General features: G+C 39.9%; 1 long non-coding RNA gene across 1 annotated transcript in view; it reads left to right on the plus strand.

Annotated features, from left to right (window-relative positions):
• The window catches only part of LOC307183718, a 537,680-nt gene that overhangs the window by 45,734 nt on the left and 469,006 nt on the right, over positions 1–22,940 (plus strand). The window contains exon 2 of the long non-coding RNA XR_013827568.1: positions 17,012–17,155. This is a non-coding gene — a long non-coding RNA (uncharacterized lncRNA). The remainder of the gene's footprint in view (positions 1–17,011; positions 17,156–22,940) is intronic.

Consider the following 22,940-nt stretch of genomic DNA (forward strand, 5'->3'; position numbering starts at 1 on the left):
GTCTGGCCTTACATTTAGGTCTTTAATCCATTTTGAGTTTATTTTTGTGTATGGTGTTAGGGAGTGTTCTAATTTCATTCTTTTACATGTAGCTGTCCAGTTTTCCCAGCACCACCTATTGAAGAGGCTGTCTTTCTCCACTCTGTGTACTTGGCTCATTTATCAAAAATAAGGTGACCATATGTGCATGGGTTTATCTCTAGGCTTTCTGTCCTGTGCCATTGATCTATATTTCTGTTTCTGTGCCAGTACCATACTGTATTGTTTACTGTAGCTTTGTAGCATAGTCCGAAGTCAGGGAGCCTGATTCCTCCAGCTCCAATTTTCTTTCTCAAGATTGCTTTGGCTATTCACGGTCTTTTGTGTTTCCATACAAATTGTGAAATTTTTTGCTCTGGTTTTCTGAAAAATGCCATTGGTAGTTTGAAATGGATTGCGTTGAATCTGTAGATTGCTTTGGGTAGTAGAGTCATTTTCACAATGTTGATTCTTCCAATCCAAGAACATGGTATACCTCTCCATCTGTATCATCTTTAATTTCTTTCATCAGTGTCTTGTAATTTTCTACATACAGGTCTTTTGTCTCCTTAGGTAGGTTTATTCCTAGGTATTTTATTCTTTTTGTTGCAAGGGTAACTGGTAGTGTTTCCTTAATTTCACTTTCAGATATTTCATCATTAGTGTATAGGAATGCAAGAGATTCTGTGCGTTAATTTTGTATCCTACTTTGGCAAATTAATTGATTAGCTCTAGTAGTTTTCTGGTAGCATCTTTAGGATTCTCTATGTATAGTATCATGTCACGTTCAAACAGTGACAGCTTTACTTCTTCTTTTCCGATTTTGATTGCTTTTATTTCTTTTTCTTCTCTGATTACTCTGGCTAAAACTTCCAAAACTATGTTGAATAATAGTGGTGAGAGTGGGCAACTTTGTCTTGTTGCTGATCTTAGTGGAAATGGTTTCAGATTTTCACCGTTGAGGAAGATGTTGGCTGTGGGTTTGTCATATATGGCCTTTATTATGTTGAGGAAAGTTCCCTCTATGCCTACTTTCTAGAGAGCTTTTATCATAAATGGGTATTTAATTTTGTTGAAAGCTTTCTCTGCATCTATTGAGATGATCATATGGTTTTCCTCCTTCATTTTGTTAATATGGTGTATCACATTGATTGATTTGCGTATATTAAGGAATCCTTGCATTCCTGGGATAAACCCCACTTGATCATGGTGTATGATCCTTTCAATGTGCTGTTGGATTCCGTTTGCTAGTATTTTGTTGAGGATTTTTGCATAGATGTTCATCAGTGATATTGGCCTGTAGTTTTCTTTCTTTGTGACATCTTTGTCTGGTTTTGGTATCAGAGTGATGGTGGCCTCGTAGAATGAGTTTGGGAGTGTTCTTCGCTCTGCTATATTTTGGAAGAGTTTGAGAAGGATAGGTGTTAGCTCTTGTCTACATATTTGATAGAACTTGCCTGTGAAGCCATCTGATCCTGGGCTTTTGTTTGTTGGAAGATTTTTAATCACAGTTTCAATTTCAGTGCTTATGATTGGAATATTTTCTCTTTCTTCCTGGTTTTCTGTTTCTTCCTGGTTCAGTCTCGGAAGGTTGTGCATTTCTAAGAATTTGTCCATTTCTTCCAGGTTGTCCATTTTATTGGCATATAGTTGCTTGTAGTAATCTCACGTGATCATTTGTATTTCTGCAGTGTCAGTTGTTACTTCTCCTTTTTCATTTCTGATTCTACTGATTTGAGTCATCTCCCTTTTTTTCTTGATGAGTCTGGTTAATGGTGTTTCAATTTTGTTTATCTTTTCAAAGAACCAGCTTTTAGCTTTATTGATCTTTGCTATCGTTTCCTTCATTTCTTTTTCATTTATTTCTGATCTAATCTTTATGCTTTCTTTCCTTCTGCTAACTTTGTGGTTTTTTGTTCTTCTTTCTCTAATTGCTTTAGGTGTAAGTTTAGGTTGTTTATTTGAGATGTTTCTTGTTTCTTAAGGTATGATTGTACCACTATAAACGTCCCTCTTAGAACTGCTTTTGTTGCATCCCATAGGTTTTGGGTCATCGTGATTCCATTGTCATTTGTTTCTCAGTATTTTTTCATTTTCTCTTTGATTTCTTCCGTGATCTCTTGGTTATTAAGTAGTTTGTTGTTTAGCCTCCATGTGTTTGTATTTTTAGAGATCTTTTCCTGTAATTCATATCTAGTCTCATAGCGTTGTGGTCAGAAAAGGTACTTGATACGATTGCAGTTTTCTTAAATTTGCCAAAGCTTGATTTGTGACCCAAGATAGGATCTATCCTGGAGAATGTTCCATAAGCACTTGAGAAGAACGTGTATTCTATTGTTTTTGGATGGAATGTCCTATAAATATCAATTAAGTCCATCTTGATAACATATCTTTTGATGCTTGTGTTTCCTTATTTATTTTCATTTTGGATGATCTGTCCATTGGTGCAAGTGGGGTGTTAAAGTCCCCTACTATGATTGTGTTACTGGTGATTTCCCCTTTTATGGCTGTTAGTGTTTGCCTTACGTATTGAGGTGCTACTATGTTGGGTGCATAAATATTTACATTTGTTATATCTTCTTCTTGGATTGATCCCTTGATCATTATGTAGTGTCCTTCTTTGTCTCTTGTAATAGTCTTTTTGTAAAGTCTGTTTTGTCTCATATGAGAATTGCTACTCCAGCTTTGTTTTGATTTTCATTTGCATGGAATATCTTTTTCTATCTCCCACTTTCAATTTGTATGTGTCCCTAGGTCTGAAGTGGATCTCTTGTAGATAGCACATATACGGGTCTTGTTTTTGTATGCATTCAGCCACTGTATGTCTTTGGGTGGAGCATTTAATCCATTTACCTTTAAGGTAGTTATCAACATATATGTTTCTATTACCATTTTCTTAATTGTTTCGGGTTTATTATTGTAGGTCTTTTCCTTCTCTTTTGTTTCCTGCCTGTAGAAGTTCCTTTAGCATCTGTTGTAAAGCTGGTTAGGTGGTGCTGAATTTTCTTTGCTTTTGCCTGTCTGTAAAGCTATTAATTTCTCCGTCAAATCTGAGTGAGATCCTTGCTGGGTAGAGTAATCTTGGTTGTAGGTTTTTCTCTTTCATCACTTTACGTATGTCCTGCCAGTCGCTTCTGGTTTGCAGTGTTTCTGCTGAAAGATCAGCTGTTAACCTTATGGGGATTCCCTTATGTTTTGCTTATTGTTTTTCCCTTGCTGCTTTTAATATTTGTTCTTTGTATTTAATTTTTGATAGTTTGATTAATATGTGTCTTGGCGTGTTTCTCCTTGGATTTATCCTGTATGGGATTCTCTGTGCTTCCTGGACTTGATTAAGTATTTCCTTTCCACTCTCATCTCTTCAGATATTTTCTCAGTCCCTTTCTTTTTCTCTTCTTCTTCTGGGACCCCTATAATTCAACTGTTGGTGTGTTTATTGTTGTCCCAGTGGTCTCTGAGACTGTCCTCAATTCTTTTCATTCTTTTTTCTTTATTCTGCTCGGCAGTAGTTATTGCCACTATTTTATCTTCCAGGTCACTTATCCGTTCTTCTGCCTCAGTTATTCTGCTATTGATCCCTTGTAGAGAGTTTTCAATTTCATTTATTGTGTTCTTCATCTCTGTTTGTTCACTCTTTAGTTCTTCTAGGTCCTTGTGAAACATTTGTTTTATTTTCTCCATTCTATTTCCAAGATTTTATATTGTCTTTACTATCATTATTGTGAATTATTTTTTAGGTAGACTGCCTATTTCCTCCTCATTTGTTAGGTCTGGTGGGTTTTTACCTTGCTCCTTCATCTGCTGTGTGTTTCTCTGTCTTCTCATTTTGCTTGTCTTACTGTGTTTGGGGTCTCCTTTTTGCAGGCTGCAGGTTCATAGTTTCCGTTGTTTTTGGTGTCTGTCCCCAGTGGCTAAGCTTGGTTCAGTGGGTTGTGTAGGCTTCCTGGTGGAGGGGCCTAGTGCCTGTGTTCTGGTGGATGAAGCTGGATCTTATCTTTCTGGTGGGCAGGTCCACGTCTGGTGGTGTGTTTTGGGGTGTCTGTGGCCTTATTGTGATTTTAGGCAGCCTCTATGCTAATGGATGGGATTGTGTTCCTGTCTTGCTAGTTGTTTGGCATAGTGTGTCCTGCACTGTAGCTTGCTGTTCGTTGAGTGGAGCTGGGTCTTGGTGTTGAGGTGGAGCTCTCTGGGAGATTTTCTCCGTTTGATATTATGTGGAGCTGGGAGGTCTCTTGTGGACGAGTGTCCTGAACTTGGCTCTCCCACCTCAGTGGCACAGCCCTGACACGTGGCTGGAGCACCAAGAGCCTGTCATCCACACCATTCAGAATAAAAGGGAGAAAAGAAAGAAAGAAAGAAGAAGACAAAATAAAATAAAATAAAGTAAAATAAAATAGTTATTAAAATAAAAAGTAATTAATAAGAAAAAAGAATTTTTTTAAGTAATAAAGAAAAAACAAAAAGGATAGACAGAACCCTAGGAGAAATGGGAAAAGTAAAGCTATACAGCCAAAATCACAAACAGAAGCATACACATACACACTCACAAAAAGAGGAAAAGGGGAAGAAATATATATATCGTTGCTCCCAAAGTCCACCTCCTCAATTTGGGATGATTCGTTGTCTTTTCAGGTATTCCACAGATGCAGGGTACATCAAGTTGATTGTGGAGATTTAATCCACTGCTCCTGAGGCTCCTGGGAGAGATTTCCCTTTCTCTTCTTTGTTCACAAATTTCCTGTGGTTCAGCTTTGGATTTGGACCCGCATCTGCGTGTAGGTCACCTGTGGCCGTCTGTTCTTCAATCAGACAGGATGGGTTTCAAGGAGTCGCTGATTCAGGGCCTCTGGGTTACTCAGGCCGGGGGGATGGAGGGGTACGGAATGCGGGGTGAGCCTGCGGTGGCAGAGGCCGGCATGACATTGCCCCAGCCTGAGGCGCACTGTGCATTCTCCCAGAGAAGTTGTCCCTGGATCACGGGACCCTGGCAGTGGCGGGCTGCACAGGCTCCCGGGAGGGAAGGTGTGGATAGTGACCTGTGCTGGCACACAGGCTTCTTGGTGGCGGCAGCAGCAGCCTTAGCATCTCATGCCCGTCTCTGGGGTCTGCACTGATACCGCGGCTTGCACCCATCTCTGGAGCTCCTTTAAGCAGCGCTCTTAATCCCCTCTCCTCGTGCACCAGGAAACAAAGAGGCAAGAAAAAGTCTTGTCTCTTTGGCAGGTCCAGACTTTTCCCCGGACTCCCTCCCGGCTAGCTGTGGTGCACTAACCCCCTGCAGGCTGTGTTCACGCCGCCAACCCCAGTCCTCTCCCTGGGCTCTGACTAAAGCCCGAGCCTCAGCTCCCAGCCCCGCCCGCCCCGGCGGGTGAGCAGACAAGCCTCTTGGGCTGGTGAGTGCCGGTCGGCACCGATCCTCTGTGCGAGAATCTCTCCACTTTGCCCTCCACACCCCTGTTGCTGTGCTCTCCTCCGCGGCTCCAAAGCTCCCCCCTCTGCCACCCGCAGTCTCTGCCCGTGAAGGGGCTTCCTAGTGTGTGGAAACCTTTCCTCCTTCACAGCTCCCTCCCACTGGTGCAGGTCCCATCCCTATTCTTTTGTCTCTGTTTATTCTTTTTTCTTTTGCTCTACCCAGGTAAGTGGGGAGTTTCTTGCCTTTTGGGGGGTCTGAGTTCTCTGCCAGCGTTCAGTAGGTGTTCTGTAGGAGTTTTTCCACATGTAGATATATTTCTGATGTATTTGTGGGGAGGAAGGTGATCTCCGCGTCTTACTCTTCCCCCATCTTGAAGCTCCTCCTCTGGTTCTTTATTCTATTTTCTGTTTGTCGAAGGTCTCACTGTGTTCATCCATTCTTTTCCCAAGTTCATGAGTTTTTTTTACCATTACACTGAATTCAGGTAGATTACCTATCTCTGTTGTGTTTAGTTCTTTTCCTGAGGTTTTGTCTTATTCTTTTATTTGGAACACATTCCTTTCTTCTCACTTTTGCCTGACTTTGTATATGTTTGTATGTATTAGGTTAATCAGCTCTGTTTCATAGTCTTAAAGTGGCCTTATGTGGAAGATTTCCTGTGAGGCCCACGAGAGTAATCTCCGCTGGTCACCAGAGCCTGGTGCTCCGTTGGTGTCCCCGTGTCAGGTGTGTGTACCCTCCTGTTGTGGTGCTGCTGTGGTTGCTGTGGTGTGCTTTGTGTTGGGGCTGGTCCCCTGGCTGGATGGCTGTGGGGTCTGACCCTGGCTGCTGTGTGTGAGCTGGTGGGTACGGCTGGTCCTCTGGGATGAGGACTACTTTGTGTGGGGGGTGTAGAATCAGCTGAATCTACCTGCTGGGTGTGGTTGGATGGGAGCCACTTTGGAGGGGTACCAGCCTGGGCAGGTCAGTTGGGCCGGGCAGACCTGCATGGGTACACTAGGGTATGGTGAGTGGTGCTAGCAAGGTCGATGGTGAATATCAGAAATGGCACCCAATAGCTCTCGCCCATCTGGATAGAAGAAGAAATTTAAAAAGAGCAAAAAATAGTGCTTATTAGTGCTTCAGTCCTTGGAGTAAGTTCCAACAGATCTCTGCTACTTCTTCATTCACACTAAAGTTAGCGAAATGAATCTCCCTTCATGTACAGAGGAACTTTTCAAACCGTTGCCTCTGCACTGAGACAAAGTGAATGAATTTGTGCATGAGCCCTTGAAGAGCAATCCTCAATTTCCTACTGCCCCGTGGCTCTCCTGGATATGAGCCCTGCTTCTGGTTTTCAAAGCCAGATGTTATGGAGCTTGTCTTCCCAAAGCAAGTCCCCCAGGCTGGGGAGTCCAACAAGGGGCTTGTATTCCTCACTCCTTAGGGAGGACCTCTACGTTTGTAATATTCCCTCCCACTTGTTGGTCACTGTGTTGGGGGTGTGCGTCCTGGTTAGATCACATCTCTGCCCCTCTTACGCATCTCAGTGTGGTTTTTTCTTTATATCCTTTGTTGTAGATGAGCTATTCTGCTAGTCTTCAGGTCATTCTTGGAGACAGTCGTTCTATATGTAGTGGTAGTTTTGATGTAGTTTTTTTTTTTTTTTTTTTTTGCGGTACATGGGCCTCTCACTGTCGTGGCCGCTCCCTTTGCGGAGCACAGGCTCCGGAAGCGCAGGCTCAGTGGCCATGGCTCACGGGCCCAGCCGCTCCGCGGCATGTGGGATCCTCCCAGACCGGGGCACGAACCCGTGTCCCCTGCATCAGCAAGCAGACTCTCAACCACTGCGCCACCAGGGAAGCCCTTGATGTAGTTTTGATGTGTCTATGGGAGGAGGTGAGCTCAGGATCCTCCTACTCCACCATTTGAGTGGAGATGATTTGAAGATCTCACTTCTTCTCGTTTATTGTGAAGAAAGTTATTTTAGTAAAATAGGTACAAATTCTAAGACATTGGTCAAAAATACATAATGCAAAAGTCCTTTGAGTGAAGGTCATTTGTGTATTTTCTTTTGGCTTGTCCGCCCTCTCTGGTAGAACAACAGAACCCTTTTCTCTGTAAAAAGGCTGGATCTTATGTGTTGTACCTGACAGCGCTAAAAGTTTGAGGGTTGGCAGGGGAAGGGAGAGGGGGAAGGGAGAAAGAGGCAAGTAGGGTGCAAAGTATCCCTGCCTCCAAAAGCCTCACTGACTGAGGTCTGAGCAGCTTCTGTATTCCTCCTTCTAATACAATAATACTCAGCCAGATGTCCTTAAGACCCAGTTATTTTCTTTAATATCTCTGACATGATCTCGTCCCCATCCTGGTGGAAAGCAATCTTGGCCCAAGTGGAGTCCTTTTGTCTTTTGCATCTGTGCTCTATCCTGCATACCACCTTGGTCAGTCTGTTTCTGTTGCCTGGGAATTAAAATATACCCTTCAAAATTTGCACAGGGATGTAGTTGGGGCTCGTAGTGGGTGTGAAAGGAATTTTATTCATTCACTAGAAGTCCCAGTTGCCCACAATTTCAGGATGGCAACATGTGGTTAAATTAGCCTTTGCTAGGGTTAAAAACATAACAAGAAAAGTTTACACCAGAAGCCACAAAGATCTCATCTGCCATCACAGGACCATTCATTTTGAGTAACAGTAGGAGGGGCACCACCCGCCAGTCCCTCTAAGAGGAGACAGAAGTCAGGAGCAAGTGGAGAGGAAAATGGAAACTGCCTCCTGTTTGATAACGACATGTTTCTTTTGAATCCGGATGCACTATTTATAAAACTCAAGGAATCTGGTTTTTTTTTTTAATACTATATTACATTTTTAAAACATTTTTCTATTTGATTTATTAGAAAGGCTTCAGATAAATTTCTGTAGTAAGCAGGGGGCTGGAAATGCCTGCTTCTGTGCTCCATCTCTCCATGCTTGGCAAGTCTGACACTGGATTTCTGCTTGTATTTGAGATGGGTGATTACACAGCTGAAGGAGGTAGCTGCAAGAGCTGCAGATGGTCAGATAGCAGAGCTGGTCATGCAGGGATGTCTGCATTTTATTATGGGGACACCGCTTGTGTTTCTCTTTTTATTCTTCATGGCCGTTCTTTTCTGAGTCTAGCAAGAAGGAGCTATTTCTAAACTCTATTTAGGGCAGTTAGAATGTGAAATCAGACTCCCCTGAGGAAGAATCAGACATAGCAGACAGTGTGAACTATAAGCCCTACCACAGGCTTAGACAGAAAAAGATCAAATATCTCTGACATATGGTGGGAGGATTTTCAGGTCCTGATATTAGAAGTGCTAGCAAGGGGGGATGCCCCTTGCAGAAAAGCGGGGAGAGCTGTGGAAAATAGGTTTTTGGTTGTAGGTAATTTGCCATACATGTTTCTGAGCTCCAAAAGCCTCCTTTGTCAAGTATGTTACCAATAACACAGTATTTGATTTAGATCCATAGGAAAAGAGAACAATAAAGTCAGAAATCACATTAACAATTAGGTTGTGCTTTAAAAAAAAATCAAGGTAAAGTACAAGTTAATGTAAATATAAGTGAAACAAAAATTATTCAGGGTAATGCACGTGATAGATGGCTACAGCTTGTTAAAACCATGCACCTAGAATTATTAGGAGACTGGCTGCAAAGTCAGCCCTAATGGATAGATTTTAGGGTGCTTTAAACACACACTATCTGCACATAATACATTATGATGACTCTGTGGCCCCAATTAGGTAGAGAGTTAAAACTAATAAAAATACAGCAGCATTAAGACAGAGGAGCTACACTGTAGGTTTATTCTATTCAACAAGCGTTGTCAAGTTGTCAAGGAATCTCAGAATTGTTTTTCTCAAAGAAGTTTCCTAAGAACCCAGGCATACATCTTCAATTAGCTTTGGTTTTTCTTGTTGTTTTTCTTATTTTGTTTCTTGATTAGTTAGACTGGGATGAAATATACAAAAAATAAAGATCTAGAATTTTTGTAGTTTTTCTTAAAATTCTTGACGTATTAGAGACACTGAGTTAAAACTACTAATCTGGAAAATTGTTTTTTTAAATAATAATTGAACAAAAATAAGTACCAAACTAAAAAAATGTTTAAAACCAAATACTCTATTTTACTTTATAGGAACTGATTATTGTAATACATACAGTGCACTGCAATTACTTGTTTGTTAAAGTAAGGCAAAGCCTTATAAAAATATTTTACGAGTGAATTATCATAATTTTTTAGCTAGGCCTCTGATTTATGTTGAGGACAGTAGAACAAATGTTTCCTATTCTTTTCAGTTCTGTGGAATCTCTAATCTTTAATTAAAACAAGGTTTCCCTCTCATTCATTCTCCCTGTTCATGATTAATTTGCATAATGAATCATTCTTTTCCCTTTTGTTAGATCTCCTTTTCACTCCAATTCATATTTTTTCACCTAGTTTGTCTGTTGTCCTGAGGCCCTGCTGATCTCATGTTGTCTTTTATCAAAACTCACTCACATTAGTGATGGAATAGATCATCTTTCAACCTAATGTAACCTGAAGGCAGCAATTGGACAGTTTTCTAGGTCTGACCCATCCAGGGATCATATCTTGGAATGGTGCTCACGAGTGATACTTAAAAGATTTAATAGCCAGTTCCGCAAAGGCTCTGAACAATCAGAAAGGAAAAAAACCCATCAGTGCCAAAGCAGAGTTCTGAAGGTTCCCTAATGAGGCAGACATGAACACTGGAGTTGCTAGATTGATTGTGGCATGTGGGGCTTCCTGGGACAAAATCTAGGCTAGCCAGGTCGGTGCGCTCAAGGCCACAGATATTTACCCATCTGGACAAAAGACTTTCATTACTTTAACGACCGATATGGCCATGTTGGTGTGTGCCAGCTCTTGTCATTGCTGAGGTTGTCTCTATAGAGGTCCACTCTTTCCTTAACTGCTTGCAGAAGGCCACAGTTATGAGTGGTTTAGCACTTTCTGTTCCAGGTGTATGGACAGACAGCATCATCAGCATCTCCTGGAGCTCGTATGCAAGGCAGAACCTCAGGCCCCAGCCCAGACCTACTGAATCAGAATCTTCATTTTAAAGCTCCCAGGATGACCTGTGACCCATTGAAGTTTGAGAAGTATTGGTTAGCCCCTGTATTCTGGCTGGCCAGGAGGTGTGGGCGAGTTTCAGTACTTCTTAATCCAGACCACAGATAAGAAGCCCTTGGGAAGCATTTAAAAAAAAAATACATGTCACCAAGCCCTATCTAGGGAGAATCTGATTTAATTTGTCTGGGATGGGGCCCAGGCAATAACAGTAGTCTTTAAAGTCTCATTTGGTGATTATGTTGTGTAGCCTGGGTTAAGGATAACTAGCATCTCTATCTGATGTAACTCGAGTAGGTATGATTTGTTTTTATCTGGGGCAAAAATGAGCCGGACCACACGAAAGTTTACTTAAGTTTTCCAATCAAAGTTGACTTCATGCCCCTCTAATAATTGTAATATGAGGAAGATTAAGCAAGCAGTACAGGTGACTCCTCTGAACAGAAATTTATATGTGTGTGTGTGTGTGTGTGTGTGTGTGTGTGTGTGTGTGTGTATATATGTATATATATATATATATATGTGTATATATATTGGTTTTATGCCTAATTCCTTCAACACAGAAAACCAAGAAAGAATCTGCTTGTTAATCTGCTTGTTATTTCAGTTAATCTGATAGTATCAAGAATTAAGATTTCCTCTTACATAATGTATAACTGACCTCCTTTGTGAAAATTCCCTTACATACCTAGAGTTCATACCCTTATTATTGTTTATTCATTTATTTAATCTTTCAATATGTAAAAATGAATCTCTTATGTCCATAGTATAACTGACGTATAAAATTGGTCCTCCCCTCTGCTATCTGACTCTCTCAGTATGAAATTGTAACCATGTTCTCTTCCCTTCAAGGGAAAATTAGACTTGGCTAAATAAGGACAAAATGTATATTTTTTCTTTAATTATATAGAGGAATTATAAAATATTAAAAGGCAATTCTTTAGTATCATACATTTTGTCTAGTTTCCATAGACATTTCTCTACCAGCTTCCTGAGTCATGAGCTATCAGAAAGAATCAGCCCTCCAAGCTGTTGCCCATAGTCTATGACTGTAATTTTGCAGAGGGAATGCAAAAATTATGATGTGGTTAGTCTCTCCTTGATATCAGGAAATTTGGTACATCTTGGGTAACATACATGTTCACTAAATACAATCCACTGAATGAAAGGCCAAGTGTTTGGAAGAGAAGTGGGTTGAGAAGTCTGTTGGCACTCTTTGAGGCATTCAGATGGAAATACATGTCAGCAATTGTGTAACAGACCTGCACTGGACCAGGAGTCAGAAAATGCAGGCTCTCATCCCAGGTCTCTAACATACTAGCTTTGTCATCTAGAAATACATCACTTATCTAGGTCTCTTGTGCCTCAGTGAGAATGAAATCAGAAATGAGTATGAACATGCTTTGTAAGTGCTAAAGAGCTCTTTGGGCTCCCATTTTCTAGAGGTGGATAGGAGAGAAAGGCGTTTTTGGCCAAGAAAAAGCTAGCAAAACAACTTACAGGAGGTAACCCAGTACTTAGTGAGCTCTAACCCTAGGCAAAGCGTCCTGGACTATTTATAGCCTGTGATCCTGAAGCAGCAGACCATTATGCAGTTTTGCCACCGGTGCCGAAATCATTGCATTTTGTTCATTTATGCATGTATTCATTCAACACACTTTTACTGAGTATGTGCTGTGTGTGTTATACTCTGTTGAACTTTGAAGAGGCAAAGTAAAGAAACATTTCTTGCTCTCACATTGTTTCTAGGTTGGAGGAGTACTTCTATTAAAACTTCATTTAGGAGACTCAGGTTTTGGGAACCATATGCATAGAACTGGTAGCTGAAGCTATGGGACTAGAGGAGGTTACTCTCATTTAATTGTTTACTAAGTACTAACAAGGTAGGTAGAGGGAAGAGCCAGACACAGTAAAAAAGAAAAACAAAACAAAATTTCAAACATATTATATTGTAATTAACCATTTCCATGTCTCTTTTTCACTCACTAGACTGGGAGCTCCTTGATGGAAAGATAATGTCTTATTCATTTGTGTACCTAAGATGTTTTTTTAGCACAAATCCTGGTATCTACATGCTCATTAAATATGTAGAAATAAATTCATGAAAAAATCTAAGAATCCTGGATTCTGAATGATATAAGGAAGCTTAAGATCATAGTTGAATGTGTGGTTGCACCCTGATACTTTCTAGATAAGGAATATGAGAGAGAGATGGAGATGCTAGGTATTTATGTATACTTTGATTAATTAATTTCATCAGTGACAGGATAGACTGTTGTGCCAGAGCCTTTGAGATTAGTAATCACCACAAGTTTAGAAATGATAACATTGTCTTGAGACTCAGTTGGTGCCAAGTCCTCTGAAATTTTGAAGGTCATTTCTCTTCCATAGGGATATGGAAGTCTCTGTTGACATTGTAAAGTTACTAAAAAAAAAAAAGTCAGACCTACCCCAGATGATCTCTTGATCTCTATGTGGTCTGTTGAGTCTAGAGGTTCCTTTGTGGTGATAACATTCTCTTGGGTGGACTGGGGATTCTGGCTCTGTGTCGCCAATGTAGCACTAATTAATAATACATGAAGAAAGGAAAGCATCAGCAACCTTGGTTCCCTCAGAAACATCAAGTCCTCTTTCTTAGACTCATAACTGACCTTGAAACCACCCAAATTCCTCTGAAATGACTGGATGATATGTCCAGCCTCCTTTTCTTTCCTTTTCTTTCAACTATGTAACATACAGTTTTAAATTAAAAACTGATTCCCATAAAAGGTGTCAGCCTTCATTTTGACTGCCCTTTACTGAGACCTTGTTACAAGCCGTGTGGTCAACTTTACATCCTAAATACCTCAAATCACCCAATTCTCTCCATCTCTACAACCTGTCCCTAATTCAGTCTACAAGTATCTTATACCTCGACCTCTATAATAGCCTTCTAAGTAGTATCCCTGCCACCATTTGTTGTTCTTTCCAACCCATTTTTCTAACTGCAGCCAGAGTGCATATTTCTTAAGACAAAACCACTTGCGTGACCTTGCTTGGATCTCTCAATGCTTTCTTATCTCACGTAGCATATTTTAAATATACTGACATCACCTGTAAGCCCTGTAGGACCTCACCCCTGCCTTCTCAGTCCCAGGCTTCTCCACTCATCCCTTGGCCCTTGGCAGTCCTCGTTCTTGAATATCCCATGTTTCCTTCCAACACAGGGCTTTCAGCCATGTGGTTAATCTTGTCCTAGAATGCCCTTCTTGCCCATCTTTGCTAATTAACTCGTTCATCCTTTGGATTCCAGCTCAAAGTTTCTTTTCTAAAAATTCAGGGTTTTAATGATATGAATGACTATAGGTAACATTTATTTAGCATTTACTGTGTCTCAGCATTCTGCTAAGCACTTTAGAGGAAGGTACTGTTATTTTCCCGGTTCATTAATGAGGATGGTTTGATGACTTGGTCGAGGTCACACAGCTAGTCAGAGATGGCACCATGTTGGGTATTTATTGGAAGGATATTGGACTATTCACAGAATTGATCAGAAGCTGGGAGAAGGAGGCCGGAACATAGTTGAGCCATTCTATGTAGCAGAAAAACACACCCAAGGTCAGGCTGCAGGAAAAATTAAGTGCCACACTTGGCTTTGCTGCCCTAGGGCATGGTCTGTCCTCATGGCTGATTTCTGCACTCTGTTGCCTTTGATGTGAATGTTTTCCATATTAGTAGCATACTCTCAAGTTCCTCAGTCCTGAACAAGAGCACCATATTGCTTGATTCTATGTCATGTGTCTGTGCCAAAGCTGTCAGGGACGAGTAGGGGTCAAAACTCTGTCTCCTGTCAAGACTCCAGAAATGGGGGGGTTCCCCCCAAATCAGAAGGGAGTCTAAAATGGGTAGCTAAAATTTCACACATATCCAGTACTTTAATACACCTCTGTGTCACTTGTGCCAAATGCCTATAGACACATGTACTGTTGCAGTGCCAATATGTAGTTGAATATTGTAATATACTAAGTGTGCCCAGCAAGCCATGCCTCAGAGTGCTGCTCTCCAAGGGCATCAGAGAGCATGCTGTCGTTAACTTCAAAGACCTCCAGCAGTAAAAGAAAACTGGGCAACCAAATTAAGAACCACCAAGGCCTGGGGTTAAGGGGCCAAGGCCTGGTCCTCAACAGCGTGGCACAGTGTGAAAAATAATGAGCTGGAGTCAGATAGTTTTGCGCATTTCTTTTTGAAGTTACACCTGGTCTTCACGTGGACTTCCTGTGTGGAAGGTCACTGCAGGGAAGTCGCCTACTGAGCTGGAGTAATCAAGAGCTGACTTCATGGTAGAATGGAGACTTTACGATAAGGGAAAGTGCAAAAGCAAAGAGGACCACTGAGAAAAAACCTAGAGGCAGTTAGGCCCAGGTTGTCTTAAGAGATTCATGCATAGGCAAATTTAATCCTGATGGAGCACAAAAGTATTTTCCCATGACAAGGGATACAGAGGAGACTGTGACCCTGAGAACCTTCTTGGTCAGTGTGTTAAAATTTGAAATGAAGCAAACTGGCTTAAAAATACTCATCAATGATCCTCAGAAATAGTACCATCTTTTGCTAATCCAGTCTTGTAAATAAGATTCCCAACTCAGAGATAAAGTGAACTGATTCTGAGCATAGGCTGTTTGTCCTTTTTTTCTCATGTCAAGGCGACTGTGACTTAGCCCCCTTGCTACCCCACCAGAAAACAAACAAAAACCCCACCAAAACCCAAAAAACAAAAAACCTCTTGAGATCAAGAAAATGACAGCAATAGAAACGGCTGTTTACTGACACTTGACTCCCATTGTACTTTAAAAATCTCCTAAATTCTTTACTTCTTTTTGACAGCTTTTTAAATGAAGACTTTGGTTACACCCAGGATGTGCTGTCTAGGCAAAATCTGGCCTCTAGTAAGCCTGGACTTGCTTGAATATACACATTCTTCATTTTTACACTTTTGTCTTTTCCTTCCTTTAGCCAGCTCATCGCCCTTCATGTTATGGCCGTGGTACACAGTGTAGTGGATGAGAAGAAACTAGGAAACATAATATTTTTGATCTGTAATTAGGTTAATAATAATATTGATTTAACATTTATGTTAAACTTTTGACTGCCACAGTAAGAGCCAAGTGCCACTGTGATATCTAATTTAGAGGTGAGGAAATTGAGGAGTGGAGACTTAGGTAACTTGGTTTATGCAATTTCTTGAAGCAGCTTGACCCAGGTGGTAGGTGTTCAGCGTTCTGAGGGAATCTTAATGGAAGGTGTGTGCTGTTTCTGTCCTGTCAGTTTCCCATTGGTTCTGGAGGAAATTTTGATTTAGGAAAAACCAATGCTTAGTTTGAGGAACAACTGTTTCCACTCCCAGCAACTCTCGCTTTGCTTGTGAGGGTGTAAGTGACTGTGTGTGGTGGGAAAGGAATTAGGAGATCTGCCCTAGTCCCACCCCTTCTCCTCCCTATGGATGTGAACTTGAGCAAATCAGATAACCGCTCTGGTTTGCAAGTTTTTTACCTGCAAAGAGAGGGTAAGGGAACTAGCATTGGTATGAGTGGTGTTAACAAAATGAAAGCACACAGAAGCTGAAGACAAAGATAATGAGAGATCTCGAAATCATGTAACAGGAGTGTGGGTTAAAGAAATTGGGAAAGGTTAAAGTGGAGAAGAGAATAAGAAAGGAAGCATGATAGATGCCTCCAAATATTTGAAAGCAGAAGAGGGATTAAAAGTTCTGCATGTATAAGAGGGAAAAAGTGTATATAATGGGGCAAAAATGTACAAGAGCAGATTTCAACTCAATAAAATAACTGTCCGAATGATTAGGGCTGTTCAGATAGGAGGTTGAAGGCTCAAAATGCAGACTTTTCTAATCCTTAATGAGGTAGGAACCAGAAAGGATGAATTCCTACAATGGATAAAACATTTTACAAGGTCAGTGATGCTCAACTGGGGGTAATTTTGTCCCATGGGACATTTGGCGATGCTTAGGCACATTTTTAGATGGCACAACTTTGACGCTGGGGACGTTTGTGGGTGGAATCCTTGGATGCTGCTGGCAAACATCCTACACAACAGCCTCCCACAACAAAGAATTCAAAGAATTATCCAGCCCCAAATAAACTACTGCTGAGAAACTCCGGACTAGGTGAACTCCAAAGTTACTTCCAAAAATTAAACTCAATGATTGTACGTTTTCCACAAGATGTTCAAAGACGAACGTTTTAATATCATAATTTACACCTAAACAATTTTAAAGAAGCTCCACAAACTTAGATTTTTAACTTTAACTTATCAGTTGCCCGCTGATACTAGTTCCATCCACATCCAAGTGTGTTTAAAACAACTCTTGGTAACATGTTGAACATAATTTGTATGTGTCATTCTCATGCATGACTCTTGATCCATTTGTGATTTCTTAAGTTCCCATTTACACTTTTTTATTTTTTAATTTTTATTTATTTATTTTCTACAGCCTCCCTCCTTTCTTCAAGTGTCTCCATATTTACCATGCATATGTTTCTTCCTGGAGCACTTCCCATCATGGTCATTCTTTAATCTTCGTTATGATGTGGAGTTGCAGTGAGGCTAGGAGTGAGGACACCTACTTCTGTGACTGGTGAGTATGAATAGTCTGCCTCTGGGCAAGTTACCCAACCATCATGGCCATCTATGAAATAATAGCTTAAGTTGTTCCTATCTCAAGATCCTACAGGGAACAGGAAGAAAAACATTTATTGAACATTTACAACATGCAAAGCACTTCATTTGTTTAATCTTTTAATCCTCATAACAAACCTGTGAGATTGGTATTATTGCACCCATTTTTAATTAATGAGGAAGCATGCTCAAAGGGATTATGCAAGTTGCCCTATAGCACAGAGTTAAACACTGTTGAGCTTTGATCTGAAGAAAGACAGTTCAAGCATTCTGTCTTCTAAGAAATCTTTCTTGATCCCCTAGTCTGCCTCAAATTCCCATCCTGATACTGTTTCGGCACTTACCACGTTAAACAGAAAATAACTGTATATAGTCTGATAATCCTGAGAGTGCCACTTCCAGAGGAGAAGTGACCATGCTTTATTCTTCTTTTTCTCTCCAGCACCGGTAGTGACCAGTACATAGCTGACATACTAATTTTTTTTTTTTAGTTGAACTGAACCCATTATATCATTCTTCAAATTAATGTTGGCTGAGATAAACATGTCAATTCAATATGCTGTGATGATCCTATTAATATAATATTTTCAACATTTCGTACTCTCAAGCTGATACTTGTCCCTTGAAAAATATGTGTTTTTGGTTAATTATCCTTTTCGTCTCCTAAATCAGCCTTTTCTTCACTCACTATTGTATTCTCTTTCTTCATTTGGAATGTTACTGTCAGATGTCTCTCATTCCCTTCACATAGTTCTTTTTTTATCCTTTCAATAGACAAGCAACTCCTGGGATGGGAGAGCAAACTTGGCTCACAGAAGCCTCTGCCCTCCAAGGTTTCTTATATCTGTGGGTATCTTCATGGCTGCATCTATTGTTACCCTTCCTTCTTAGCTTACTTTTTATGCTTAAAAATCTTTTAGAAAAGAAGCAAAATGTGATGTGTGAATACTCAATTTAAGCCAGGGCTGGGTGAGTCTACTGGTTAATTGTGGGCCTAAGCTTCATCCCCTTTCCTGTCTTTCTTCTCTATTTAAAGGCAGAAATTTAACATAAAGATAAGCTGACCTTGAACCCCAAGAAGGTGACCTAGCTTTTGCTACACACACACAGACTGAAAGATCATATTGCTGTTTTTCTGAGTTTCAAATGATAAAAGCACCATTCTGGGGATTACCTTTCTAGATGGTATTTTAAGTAGCAGTAACTGAACAAAAAAATCAAACTGATAAGCTTTTATAATGGGGAAAAAATAAAGCCCAGGGTATCTGTAATCCAGTAATTGTGAGGGTCTTAATTCCCAAGACTGCTGCGTGCTAAGAAGTGTCTTTTTCAACCCTTCTAGGTGGTTACAATGAGCCTCCTTAATTTTATAAACAAATGCTTCACCTCTGACCTGAAACAAAAAGACCTCCTAGGGCTCTTCTCCTTTACTAATCTGAATTTTAATAAATTAGAACAAGGGATGTTTACCTGTAATAAAATACAAAATTCAGGGGGGAAAATTATACAACCCCATAGATAATAAACAATCACAGATAATCTGGAAAGCTACTGACCTCAGGAAAAAGAGAGAGTTTGACTCTACTCTCTGTGTCTCCACAATTTAGAAACAACTTGAGCGATAATTGACTAACGTAAGGTGGCATTGCAAGCTATTGGGTTCCCTGGTACTGACGGCATTCAAAAGAATTCCATGGTACAGGAGGAGGCTGTAATAATCTGAAAGGGAATAAATCTGTTGATCTCAGTTAAAGCCAAATCAAACCTGGACGAGTATACAATTACTTTTACTTACTGTTATAATTTCCTCTAGGGGTATACTATCTCTGCCTGACTAACCATAATAGGGCCGCAGCTCTCTGACATTGCAGGCAACAACATAGCCACTAGATGTGAGTGAAAATATTCAAGATGATCACTATGAATCCTAAGAAACATTAGCTGTTAACAAAAATGTTGATTCCCCTTAAGTTATAATTATTTCGGCTCATCTTAATATTTTGAAATATACTTAAAATAATATTCCAGTTCCCTCAAATTTTTTTTTATCATTCTTTTCATCCAAAGAAATTGGTCCTTTTTGAGAAAACAACTAATACTTTATTGTCAAATTGCTAATTCCTGTTTATGATCTATAGTAAGAAGAATTCTACACAATAATAGAAAATGCTTTCTTCAAAGAAATAGTCACCCTAAGTACAACAAACACTTCTTATGATTAGTTCATTTATTCTTTCAACAAAACTTCTGACTGGTGTTTATATGACTCAGGATCTTTTTCATTAGTTAGTTGGTTTGTTTACTTGTTCAGAATAGCCAGGAGTTCAATTCTGCCTTTACAGTGAATAATGTGACTTTTGTTTAGACTTAAAAAAAAAATATGATGAGTGACAAATTTATAAAAATTAGTTGATATGCAGGAAATAGATAGACTTCAATCCTTATTTATTTAGGCTTGGCGTCAAAATGATCAAAAGTGAAAAACAATGTGGTAAGATGTATGGACAAAACCACTCGTTTGACTGCTCCTGCAGACATGATGTCATTCTAGGCCAGGCCTCCTTCAATTATAACATCAAGTTAGCTTTTTCTACCTCTCAGCACTGCCCTGAAACACCCCGGGAAATGGAATGCTACCTAGCTGGATCATTCATATCTGTGAATCCTTCAGTCCCTTTTCTCTGGAGAGCTCCTATGCTGCGGCTCTATTTTAGTTTTTACTATACTATTGTTTTGAAATAGTCAGCAACATGATCACAGGCCATATGTGAAGTAAAGAAAGAATTTATTATACAGTTTGTCAGTCCCTATATTTAAAGGGTTTATAGCATGTTGGAAATTCTGGCAACAGCCTCTTGTATAATTAGTTGCCTCATTCTTCAGAGCTAATGGGATGAGTTTGAGGCCAGAGTGAGATTGTTTATGAAGAATATTTCCTCCCCTGGTGCTGTGTCAGAATCTGTTCTTCTCATCAGGGTAATTGTTAGGATAATTTTTATCAGGTCTTTCATAAAAAGGGGAAAATATTAGCAATATGGAGGAATCAACCAGAACCCAATCAGCTTAGGATACATGGATATCTCATTTTTATTGTTGGGGAGAGGAAGATGAGAAACAAGTGAGGATGAGAAGAAAAGTACAATTTTTTATCTAATTTCTTTTAAAATTGTGCAATGAATTGATGCCAGGAATACGGTAGTTGGGAATCTTATGTCATTGAACTGAATTATGACTTCGCTTATCCCATTCTTTAAGACAAAATTCTATTTTGGATGAACATTCTTGCTTGCTTTCCTCCAGATCAGACTCATCTCATTCTTAGAGGCCATTGTTTATAATAAAATTGAAACAATTTTATGAAGCTAATCCCTTAAATCAAACTCATCCTCTTCCTTGGGTCTCTTTTGTGATTTCCCTTTGATAGTAAATATAATCAGAGCTTCAAAGAGTAGCCTAGGGAAGAGAGAAAATTATCTAGGAAAACGTGTACTATAAACTAGGGAAGTCATCAGACCTCAGTCCATTAAGTTTGAAATACAAAATTGAGGGTCAAAATCGCTTCCTCCTGTGGTGGGTCCTAAACTAAGCAGACATCTCTCCCTAACAAAGATAAATTACTTAAAAATGCTATTGAAAAGTCTATAAAATAAGTTAAAGGTTTTACTGCCACAGTTGAGCCTTTGTCCTACTCTTGCATTTTCTGTCTGCACAGAGGTACTCATCACCTAACACCTTCCTCAACCTCCGCCAGCCCAAGTGCCAGGTATTTGTGGTTTCTTGTAAACCTCCTCTGTCTTCCCTCTTGTGAGGGAAAACTCCACTGTCCTTCCTAATGAGCTTCCGGTTTCTTCAAAGCATTCATCCTATCTGGCTGCACCTTAGCTCTGGGAGTCAGTCTTAAACTATCCCTCTGTGCCCTTTTTGCTTTGGAATCATCTCCCCTGCCATGGACCATAGTTAGATGGAGTTCCTGAGAATGCTGCTGCTTTCTGCTCGAGGGAGGATACAGCAAGGGGCCCAGGGCCCTGGCCATCAGAACTGGGCTTGACTGCTGAGCTGAGCTCTGGCTCTACTCACGATAGGAATGGACTTGAAACCTCACCTAACAACCCTACCAACGATGCCTTGTTCTAGATGAAGTTCTTTTTCTGCTGCAAATGATGATAGTATTGGTAGAATCTGTCTCTCGGAGTCTTGGGGTCTCTTTGCATGTGTATATGTGTGTACCTGACAGTAGTTGTGTGTGTATAAGACAGTCTGTGTGTGTGTGTGTGTGTGTGTGTGCACACACATACGTGTGCATCTGTGAACACAAGAGAGGAAGAGAGAGAATCGCTCTTTCCTAGTCACCTATCATCATATGGGTTGTGCCCTTCAGGGTTATAACAATTCTATTTCATTTTACTTGGAATTTATATTTGGTGTCTTCAGGGATCCGAAGATGGTCACTAGCTGACTGACTCCTGTGTGGAACAGGTGGAGTCCATACATGGAGTTCTTCCTGATTCATAGGCTTTGCGGATTGCAGCCGCCAACCTAAATCACATGCATTTTGTGTTTTAGTAGCACTAGACCAGTGCTGCTAAAAGTGTGGTCCATGGACAGATTCCAGTCTGTGAATTGAGATTACAGTTTAATAATGAGGTGAAGATCTTAGACCATGTAAACCAGTACACTGCTTCCTGCATTGAAAAAGTTTTACTATGAAAAAAAAGTCAGTTAAACTGAACAGAATGCTTAGAGATATAGTTGACTCACCTTCTGGCACAAGCTCCTTGTAATATCAGGGACTGGTAACGAAGAGTTCCAGGGCCAGCCCTTTGTGTAACGCTCTTCTGGGAGAACATTCTTACAGCTACTAAGGAAAGCTGGGCCAGTGCTGAGCTTTCACCTCCCCTCCTTAGTTAGTTCTTTACAGCCACACCACAGACCTTTTCAGCTTTCCAGGTGCACAGGAATTTCGGCCAGATCATAGGCTCTTAATTTTTGGAGGTCCTCATACATTTCTCATTATTTCTCCCTGAAGCAAGACTTTTGAATTGGCAACTTAAATTTTAATGTCTTTTTTTACACCACTAAATCCTTTCAAAGAGTCAAAGGACAAAAGAAAACATGTTATATATATAGTGGAACAACTGGTTATATTAATAATTTATATGTTCCCTTTTCTCGTTCCTATTCCAAAAATATTACCAAGAAATTACTTAATTACGAGTATCGTAAAACTCAGTGTGGATTTCTCCTCTTGGCTTGAGTTTACAAACTACTGAAATATAAGACATTTATTATTTTTGTGAGCGTTGTACTATTTTATCATGATAAAAAATAAGAACACCTGAGTTAGGATTGACTCAAGATAATCTAACATCTAAAGTGATTAAAGAGAAAACAAGATTTGTGGACTGTGACTATATTAAATATAAACTAGAATGTGCATGTATATTTCTAATACTTCGAAATCTCTGTATCTGCTCCTGTTTTCAGTATCTTCCCATCTTGAATTTTGTAACAAGATGATAATATGACTAAAATTTATATATGACCAGGTAGACATTTAGCCATTTAAAATTCATTATTCTGAACTAAATAAATAAAAATGCAAAGAGAATTATCCTTCAGTTTATTTCTCTATAAAATATGAAAGCCTGGTATTATATTAAGCATAAAAACACATTACTATGGGTGGTTATTAAATTTATCATTTTTAAGTGAGTCAATCTCTTCGTACTCCCGACGTCAGATCA

This window comes from Stenella coeruleoalba (assembly GCF_951394435.1).
Source record: "Stenella coeruleoalba genome assembly, chromosome: 3".
NCBI classification, from domain to species: domain Eukaryota; kingdom Metazoa; phylum Chordata; class Mammalia; order Artiodactyla; family Delphinidae; genus Stenella; species Stenella coeruleoalba.